Raw genomic sequence first — 10,533 nt, forward strand, 5'->3', positions numbered from 1 at the left:
TGCTGGATCTCACCGCAGGAATTCACAGAAACCCACCACCGGCATCTGGCCTTCGTGAGAAAATGGATGTAGTAGAAATTGTGGACGTTAGTAGCAAAAAACCACACACGGTCGTAGCAAAAAGAAAAATGCCGGTTCCAACACAAAAACAATGTAGCATATTCAGGTGATGGTTCCAGCATCACCACCGGCCGTGTCGTAGCTCGCCATGCGCCCATTGTAGCATGGCCACACAGCTTCATCTTCGCCGGCCGCCGTTACTAGTTAGCCGTTTTCTGTTTGAAGCTTTTCTAGAAGCGGGTTGTAGCTTTTCTCGTCACCGGTTGCAGCTTTTTGCGCTGCGCGGTGGCCGACCTCGAGCTACCCCATATCTAGTTGAAGCTTTTTCTAAAGCCGGATGTAGCTTTTTTGATTGCCGGATGTAGCATTTTTCAGTACTTGTTGCAGCTCTGATGCATGTCCATCGAAACTCATTCTCTCTCTAGTTCCAGCAAAATTGTCACCGGTCGTAGCATTTGGCTTTGACGGTTGTAGCTCCTATGTGCACCGGTTGTAACACCTGTTTTATCTTGTCCCTGCAGAAATAATGGCGCATGTAGCAATTTATGTCTCTGGTTGCAGCTTCGACCAGTGCCGTTAACAGCTTCGTCGTAGCCGGTTGAAGCATTCCCGCGCAGCACGTCGGCTTCTGCTAGTTCGCCGGCATATGGCGCCCTTGGCAGCACCGGCCATGGGCGGCAGAACAGCAGCATCGCGTGCACTCCCCAAATAGCAGTCGCTCGTATCAAACCATCATGCAAGGCTCCACCGTGGCCGCTCCACATCTACTAGGCTCACCGGCTCATTTCCGAGCAAAATGTGCGTCGCGGCGGCGGTCATGGTGGCCGCGCGGGCAGGGGATGGAGCAGTAGCTCCCGGCCGTGGACGAGGCCGTCGAGGATCTGGCGCGTGGGATGGAGGCCGACGGCGGCGAGCTCCGCCTCACGCCCTTCTTGTGCTCCTCGCCGTCCGGTAGAGCAATGATGCAACATCTCGCCGGCCGGTGGTAGCACTTCGTCGCCGGCTGGGGGTTGAAGAAAAGAGGAAAGGAGAAAAGCAGTTTCGTGCGCGGGCCCGCCCATGTACACTTGGTCGAGGGGAACGTTTGTTTTCGTGGGCGCGAGCGCCAGCGTGGCGTACGAAACCGGCGGAAAGTTCGGCCGGTCTGCCGGCTCGAAACGTTTCCCTTCTAAATAATACGTTGTACGTAGTTATCCTTTGACGCGTGAGTTTAATGTATACAACTCAGCGCATACCCAATCATATCTATATAACCCCCCCACCCCCCCCGACCCCGAGACGAAGCCACACCCACAACCACTCCTCTTCTTCCCTTTCTTTGAGGCTAGCCACCGAGCAAGCGAGCAATGGCGCCGCCCAACCGGAGAGGTGGCAGCGGCCCGAAGAAGACCGGTATCGGCCGGATCGAGCAGGAGGATGCCCGGTACGTCTGCTACTCCAAGCGCCGCGTGGGGTTCTTCACAAAGGCCACCGATCTGTCGGTCTTGACCGGCGCCCAGGTGGCCGCCCTCGCCTTCTCTCCCCGCTGCAGGGCCATCTCCTTCGGCCATCCCTCGGTCGACTCCGTCGTGGAACGCTTCCTGGCGGGGGAGGCTGCTGGGGCTGGCGCGAGGGAGGAGGGCGCTGCCGACGACCGCTTGCTGGCGGGGGAGGATGCTGGGAAGGGCGCGGGGGAGGGCGCTGCCGGCGAAGATAAGAAGCTCGAAAAGCTGGACCGGGCGCACGGACAAGGCCATGGCGAAATAGCGTTCTGCGGGGGACCATATAGAGGCTTGGTTCGACCCGAATCATGGGCGACATGGGGGACAAGTAGGGCTGGACACGAGCCGAGCCGAGCCGAGTTAGGTCCGAGCCACAGTTTAGCTTGCTCTGGAGCGGCTTGGCTCGGCTAGCAGGCCCGAGCCCATGGGGGTGCAACCTGTGCGCCGGCACAGGGGCCCAGTTTTCAGGGGCCTCAGATTTTGTACGCACGGCTAGGCAAAGTCCAATTGGCTGGGTCTTTTATCCTTTGTACACGGGCCTCCTTCCGTCTTTCCTCTGGGTGAAACAGGCCCCGATTGGGACGTGCGCCTCATCCAGCGATCGATCTTCCAGCGATCGATCTGCCTTCTCTCAAAAAAAGTGATCGATTTGCCTAAGAAAAAAAATCCAGCGATCCATTGAGACAAACAAAGCCAATCTCTTGATTTTCTCCTCCGGCGGTCGAGTTAAGCTAAATAGTAGGTTATATCCATTCTTCGGTCTCCTCCAGGAGAGCAGGACCACGAACGGCAGCGCGGCAGGGAGGACATGAAGGAATGGAAGGTTCAAGCCATCTTCCGATCTCCAATTTCTTAAGGGTCGTCGCTTTGATAACCGGCGATCACGTGAGGCCTTGATTGTGAGTTGCGATTTACATCCCCTATTTAGTTCTGCAAAAATCTTCTAGCTATTAATTTTTTCATCTATTAAGCGTCTCGTATTGCATGATCCAAGTCATGTCTTCGATTAGAAAACATGAATCTGGTTACCAAAAGCGTAGAAAGAAACAAAATAAAATCAAGGATTTGGTGAGGTAAGGCCCATTTTCGAGTTTGGCACAGGGCCTTGGATTTTGCCGGCTCGGCCCTGTCGGCTAGGCTCGTGAAACCAACGAGCTGCATTTGGGTGGCTCGGCTCGTTTTTGCACTGACTCGGTCCAGCCCGAGCGGCTCGTGAGTGGACAGAGGAGTCTTGGTGCATGCGGTACTGCTGTGTGCATGAGTGGCGAGCGGCGAGCCAGAGCAGAGCATGGTGTGTGCGTGACGGGACGGCGAGCGACGTGGGCAGTGTGGCGGCATGGAAGTGGCGGTGCGGCTTTGAGGATAAGGCGGGGAAGCAACGGCCGACGTTGGGGAGGACTAGGAGCAGAGAAGGACGAGGATGGGTAGCGCGCGAGCACCGGCGTGCGTGCGTGCGCTCGGTGGCGATATCATGCCTGCGTGCGTGCGTGTCGACGATGGCATGCGTGGGCGCAGCGTCCAGCGGGGTCGCGTTGTCCTGCCCCTGCGGCATGTTGCCCAGCGCCGCCGCAACGTCACCCCCTCCTTTTCTTACTTGGAAAGAGAATGGCAGATCAATGGATGGCGTTGGAAAGAAGAAGAGATTGTAAGGAGGGAGGCTGGGAGCGACTGATAGCGACCGATGTGTGCGGCGGCGGCGGCGGCGGGGATGGTGCATGTTACGCTCCCGCTAGTCAATTTCCGCACGGATACAGGATTTGGTACAGAATCGATCGAGAGCTAGGGTTCCTGAGAGGGAAAGAAGGGGATCGGGAAGGTAGCCGCCGCCAGATACAACTAGTTAATCGCCACCTCACGCAGGAGGGCTCGGTCTCCCTTTAACCCTGCCCGTGGTATCCCACACTTGGGCCGGGAAGCGACTGTTGGGCTTGGGCTGTCGGCGAGGTCGTTCCAGCCCAACAGGAGCTGTCTTGGTTGCAGTCGGTGGGGTCGCCATGTCAGGGGCCGTGACATCCCCCCCTCCATGAGACACAGCTTGTCCCCAAGCTGGCGCCCTCGAAAAGTGTTGCAGCAGCTCCATGCGATCTTCCCAAGTTGCAAGTTCAGATGGTTGATCTGTCCACCGTACCAGGACCTGTGGTACCTAAGTGCCGCCCCGCTGGACTTGACGGTCCTGCAGGATCTCTTCTGGCACCGGACTTGAAGCCGCTGCTGCTGGCAGTTGAACTTGCGCCTGCTCCGTGGGCGGTAGCGCTTGACGGAGCTGGGAGACGTGGAAGACTGGATGCACGGTGCTGGACTCCGGTAGGCGAAGCTTGTATGCGACGGCACCAATGCGCTGGACAACCTGGTACGGGCCGAAGTAGCGAAATGCCAACTTTTGATTAGTACGGGTGGCCACCGAACGCTGCACGTAGGGTTGCAATTTGAGGAAAACCCAGTCGTCAACAGCAAAGGTGCGATCAGAGCGGCGCTTGTCTGCTGAGTCCTTCATCTGCTGTCGTGCATGCAACAGATGTTGGTGGATGAGTGCCGCCATCTGCGCCCTGTCTTGAAGCCAGTCTGCCAGGTCTGGAGAAGTACATGCCACCAGATCGACGATGCCGAAATGACGAGGGGCATGGCCATAGAGGACCTCAAAAGGAGACGTACCCAGGGCCGAGTGCGGCGAAGTATTGTACCAGAACTCCGCTAGTGGAAGCCAGACGCACCATTTGGTTGGGCATGCATTGACGAAACAACGAAGGAATGTCTCCAGGCACTGATTGACCCGCTCTGTTTGCCCGTCCGTCTGCGGGTGTCGTGCTGTACTCATGCGGAGCTGGGTGTGCGTAAGCCGAAACAACTCCTTCCAGAGGGTGCTTGTGAAGATCGGGTCGCGATCCGAGATGATTGACTCCGGCAGGCCATGCAATTTGTAAATGTTAGCAACGAAGGCCTGAGCCACTTGGAACGCAGTGAAAGGGTGCGGCAGGGCTATGAAATGGGCATACCGTGAGAATTTATCCACGACGACAAGGATGGAATTTCATCCATAGGAACGAGGCAAGCCCTCCACGAAGTCCATAGTGATGAGTTGCCACGCTTGGGTTGGTACTGGTAGCGGCTCGAGTAGCCCGGGATATCGCACCCGCTCCGGTTTTGCTTGCTTGCAAATTTGGCACGCTTCCACAAAGATCTTGACATGGTGCTTAAGGCCTGGCCAAGTGAATAGCCGGCGCACCCGGCAGTATATGGCATTGAACCCCGAGTGGCCTCCGATTGCTCCAGCATGCAAGGCAGACAACACTTGCTTCTGCAACTCCACGTTGTCGCCAAGCCAAATTCGCCCGTGTTGCTTGATGATTCCATTCTGCAAATGAAACCCATCCAGATCACCTGTCGAGGTCGCCAGGCGTGTGAGAAGCTTCTGTGCTGTTGGATCCTCCACGTATCCTTGCTGAACAGCTTCCAGCCACGCCGGTACTGCGGTGGTGATGGCTGCGAGGTCGCCTTGGGGTGGCCATGGTTTGCGAGACAAAGCATCAGCAGCTCGGTTGTCGATGCCCTTCTTGTAGACGATGCGGTAACGTAACCCGAGCAGCTTGGCCATGATCTTCTGCTGCCATGGCGTGGCCAACCGCTGATCTTCGAGATGGATGAGGCTGCGCTGGTCCGTGTGAATAATGAACTCATCGTTTTGCAGGTATGCACGCCAATGGTCCACGGCCATAAGAATGGCCAATCCTTCCTTCTCATAGGTGGATAGCTGTCTGTTGCGCGGGCCTAACGCATGACTGAGAAACGCGATCGGGTGCTTGTCCTGGGAGAGAACTGCGCCAATTCCCAAGTCCGAAGCATCGGTCTCGAGCTCGAAGGTCTTCGTGAAATCAGGTAGTGCCAGCACTGGGGCAGTGACCAAGGCATGCTGCAGAGCGCGAAAGGCGCCATCCTCCAGCTCTGTCCAGCGAAAAACTACCCCTTTCTTGAGCAGATCGGTCAGTGGGCGACTGGTGACTGCGAAGCCTCGGACGAACTTGCGGTAATAACCCGCAAGGCCCAGAAACCCACGAACTTCTTTGACATTGGTTGGTACGGGCCATTGCTGCACTGCAGTGATGTTCCTTTGGTCAGTTCGGACACCCTCGGCGCTGATTTCATGCCCCAAATATCTGAGTTGTGTACGGGCAAAAAAACACTTGCTACGCTTCACTTTCAGGCCGTGTTCTTGTAGGCGTTGGAACACTTGACGAAGAAGATGCACATGAGTGTCCATGTCACGACTGTGCACCAGAATATCGTCGATAAAGACCAGCACCCCATGACGAACCAGTGGGTGTAACACAATGTGCATGCCCCCTTGGAAAGTTGACGGACCCCCTGTGACACCGTACGGCATTACTTTGAATTCAAAGTGCCCGTGGTGGGTTTTAAACGTTGTTTTATGCTCATCCTCCGGTTGCATGCGAATCTGGTGGTAACCTGCCCTTAGACCCAAGCTGGTAAAGAACCGTGACCCTGCTAGCTCGTCAAGAAGTTCTTCAATCACATGCAGAGGGTAGCGATTCTTGACAGTGACTGCATTGAGATGCCGATAGTCTACACAAAATCGCCAGGTAAGGTCCTTTTTCTACACCAAAAGAACCGGAGATGCGAACGGGCTGGAGCTAGCTTGGATTATCCCCTGGGCGAGCATTTCTGAGACTTGACGTTCCACTTTGTCCTTCTGCGCTGGGTTGTGCCTGTATGGTCTGAGGTTAACTGGCCGAGCTCCAGGCACCAGTGGAATGGCGTGGTCGAACGAGCGTTGAGGAGGCAGGCTATTGGGTTCCTCAAAAAGCACCGCATATTGTTCCAAGAGTTCAGCAACTTCGGGTGGAATAGGTGGTGTTTCCATGTCGCCGGTGAGAGCACAGAGTTGCACCACTCGGGTCACGGCCTTCTGATCCAGGAGTTCACGCAGTTCGCGGCCCGCGATCTGCTGACACTGAGTGACATCCGCTTGAGCACCGCTGAGGTGAACTTGTTTGCCTTCATATTCGAAATCCATGGTTTTCTCAAGCCAATGAACCTTCATGGGGCTGTGACGCGCGAGCCAATCGATGCCTAAGATCACATCATAACACCCCAGTGGCAGGACCTTGAGATCTGTAGAAAACTGAACCCCTTGGGAGCGCCAAGAACAGGCAGGTATCTCCTGTTCACAGCGAAGCACTCCCCCATTGGCAACTCGCACTGACAAAGGATGACGAGCTTGCCGAACACCTTGCAATTGTGCTGCCAACTCCGAGCTGACGAAACTGTGCGATGATCCAGAATCCACGAGCATGAGCACTTCTCGCTTCTGAACCTAGCCATGGAGCCGCATGGTTGTGGCTGATTCAGCACCTTCCAGGGCTTCTTTAGACAACACGCAGCAATCAGCCTCGGCCGCAGTGGATTCCTCGGTTGTACTGTCTGTAGTCTGAGCTTGAAACATTTCCAGGAGCTCCTCCACTACATGAAGCTGCACCGTGGGTGCACAACGGTGGTCGCGCCCCCACCGTTCACCGCACGTGAAGCAGAGACCCTTGACGCGTCGATAGGCACGAAGAGCTGCCAGCTTGTCGTCGCTTGTCGCCGGCCTGGTGTTGTCGGAGGCGCGACGATCCTCTTGGCGCGCCTCGGGCGGAGGTGCGCTCGGTCGTGCTGGGGGCAGCGGCAAAGGAAGAGCCGTGCGGGGCACCATACGGCTGCTCCCCGGCAGCGTGGGCGGAAAGGAATGCCGCCTGTCCTCTCGCCTGAATGTCTCCACCACATCCTCCTGCAAACATGCAAGATCCACAGCAGTATCCAGTGTTTTTGGGCGATGTAAAACAACAGCCGCGCGGATATCGCGCTGTAACCCATCTATAAACTGAGTAACAAAGAAAGCGGGATCCCAAGAGGTGTGGTGAACTAAGAGTTGATGCATAATTTGCGTGAATTGCTCAGCATATTCAGCCACTGTCCCAGTTTGCTTAAGCCTATTGAACTGACGGAGAAGATTTTGAAATTCTTCTCGCCCAAATTGGGTGCAAATGGCAGCGGCAAATTCACCCCAATCTGGGTAGTGGAGGTGCGCTTGCGAGGATTGCAGCCAGGTGAGCGCCCCCTCGGTGAAGTACATGGCAGCACAACTAACCCACGCGTCCGGACTGATCGTGCATACCCGAAAGTAGGCTTCGCACTTGAGGCGCCAAGCCTTCGGGCTAGTACCGTCGAAAATCGGAAAATCGAAACGCGGCGGTGGTGGTAGGCTATGATAACCCCGGTCCCCTGAGAACGAGTGCTCCCCTTGATGATAGGAGTCGAACGTACCAGTGGCCGGAGGCAATCGCGGGGTGTATGGTTCCCCCGACGATTTCCCCCGAAGATCTGTTGTGACGCCGTGGCTCTGTGGCCCGAGATCGGGGACACCGCCGTGTTGCGGCCGTGGCGCTTCCACCAGTAGGGGAAGCAGGGGCGGCAGATCCGCGAGGCGGACCTGGGTCGGCGCCGCTTCCTTGGCCTTGTCCACCGGCGGGGCCTTGTCGGCGAGCTGAGTGCGGAGGCTGCCAACCTCCTGTCGCAGCTCCTCCATGGATCTCTCGACGACGGGCTTCCAACCTTGCAGCTCGAGCACCACGGGCTGGAGAGCGTCGATCTTGGTGGTGAGCGCGGTGATGGCCGTGATGAGGTCCGCCAGCGCCTTGGTGTGGTCGTCCATGGCGGTCGCCTTGCCCCGACGGGTTTGGATGATGGAGGGGAAACGCCCGGCCAGATTCGGGAGTGGAGAATTTTTGTGGGTGGATCGGAGTGGCTCTGATGCCAATTGTTACGCTCCCGCTAGTCAATTTCCGCACAGATACAGGATTTGGTACAGAATCGATCGAGAGCTAGGGTTCCTGAGAGGGAAAGAAGGGGATCGGGAAGGTAGCCGCCGCCAGATACAACTAGTTAATCGCCACCTCACGCAGGAGGGCTCGGTCTCCCTTTAACCCTGCCCGTGGTATCCCACACTTGGGCCGGGAAGCGACTGTTGGGCTTGGGCTGTCGGCGAGGTCGTTCCAGCCCAACAGGAGCTGTCTTGGTTGCAGTCGGTGGGGTCGCCATGTCAGGGGCCGTGACAGTGCAGGATGTGGTGCATGGGTGCATGCTGCTCGTGTAGGTCAGGGAAAAGGCGTTCACTTCGTATTGGGCTTAGCCTGCTTGTGTAGCGCTGGCTGTGGAATCTTAAAATTTGATTGTGTTACGAAACGGGCCACCGAGCTGGACCGAGCAAAAACAGGCTCGGCTCGGTCGCGGAACGGGCCTATATTTCCAGCTCGGCTCGTCCTTTTCACTTGACGGGCTGAGCCCAGTCGGGCCAAGCTAGAATGAGCTTCGAGCCGAGCTAAAAAGCCCGTTCGTACGTCCAGCCCTAGGGACAAGGACATGGCGACCTTCTTTGCGGTGCTGATGCAGGTGAAGGGCGTCGTCTCCGATCGCGCCAACCAGGTTCTCCTCAAGGCGATGCACTCCCACATGAGCCACATGGCGGAGGTGGGCCCGCTGTCGCCGCCCCATATCTTCGGTGGCAGCACCTTCGAGTTCGGTAGCAGCAGCGGCACCGCCAACGACGGGATGGAGTTCCAGTTTCTACGTGCAGTCTAAAACTCAGAAACTTCACAGTTTGGCCCCTCGCCTCGCCACAGCCCCGACGGCCACGGCCAGCTTCTCACCGGTCGCTGGAACACGCTGCGGCCTGCGCTGCCCTCAACGCCTCGAGCATCGGGGTGGTGTGTGGCTTGTTCGCCGCGTTAGTCCTCGCTGATGCCCATCGAGGCTTTGTCGCCACAGAGTACTTAAAAGATGGAAGAATCAGGATTGAGGAACCCATCAAATGATGAAGGACTAATAATACAATGAAACAATCCATTGGCTAGCATTGTTTGTAGCGCCAGTCTTTGGGAACTTGGGTCAATTAATTGGGGAAAAGTTAAACTATTGAAGAAAGGAGACTGGGAGAAGAAACGAGAGGTGACAGCGGCGTTCTCAGGAAGAGCAACGTGCGCGTAACAGAATGGCTGGGCCTGCTGCCATCGCTGCTTCTTCTTTTTTCCTTCTACATCCTGTAGTACACATACATTACAGGATATGGGCCCCTGCTCGGGCTGGGCCCTAGGCGGTCGCACTCTTCGCCATGGCCCAGGGCCGGCCCTGGTTTCTGCTGCCTTCGCCACAGGAGCAGGAGTTCGAGGCCGCGATGGATATGCAGCAGATGGTGATGGCGGCGCTGCCTCCGTCTCAGGTGGTCGCCGCCGGGATGGATTTGCAGGAGACGCCTTCGCCGCCAGGGTTGGCCGCCGGGATGGATATGGAGCATATGCAGATGACGATGCCTAAGCCGCCGGGGTTCGACGCAGGGCTAGACATGTAGATAGACCAATGGCTTAATGTGATGCTGCCGCCTCCGGAGTTCCCTGCCGGGAAGGAGACAGTGCAGCAGGGGCTCCATCAACCGAACGCCGGCTTCCCGTACTGAGATCCAAACTCAGTCAGATCCCGAGTCCAGTACATGCATGTATGCTGTATGCATATGCATACGGTCACACATAAAAAGGATCGCATACATAGGCATCGAGATATTAGCCATTTGGGTTTGCATCTATGAGGCACATATAGACAAGGAAAGGCATATATGTTCTCCCTCTGTTGTTTTTACTCCATTTATTATATTTGTCCGAAGCCAAATTTTGTGAAGCTTGAATATATTTATATAGGAAAAATATCAAGATCTACAATACCAAATAAATATAATATGACAAATTTATTCAAAAAAGGATCTAATGATGTCAATTTTGTATTTATTATTTTTGTATAAAAGTTAGTCAAACATTGAAGAGTTTGACTTGAGACAAGCTCATATTCAGAGTAAAAAGAAACGGAGGGAGTACATAATTTTGCATAAGGTCTATAGAAACTCCGCAAGGCCAACAGTAATATGAAGGCAACATTACCCAAGGAAAAAAAT

At 55.8% G+C, this 10,533-nt stretch overlaps 1 pseudogene; it reads left to right on the forward strand.

Annotated features, from left to right (window-relative positions):
* The first annotated feature begins 1,406 nt into the window (after positions 1 to 1,406).
* Positions 1,407 to 10,044, forward strand: LOC119273730 (annotated as a pseudogene).
* Positions 10,045 to 10,533: the final 489 nt, after the last annotated feature.

This window comes from Triticum dicoccoides, chromosome 3A (genome assembly GCF_002162155.2).
Source record: "Triticum dicoccoides isolate Atlit2015 ecotype Zavitan chromosome 3A, WEW_v2.0, whole genome shotgun sequence".
Classification (NCBI taxonomy): Eukaryota; Viridiplantae; Streptophyta; class Magnoliopsida; order Poales; family Poaceae; genus Triticum; species Triticum dicoccoides.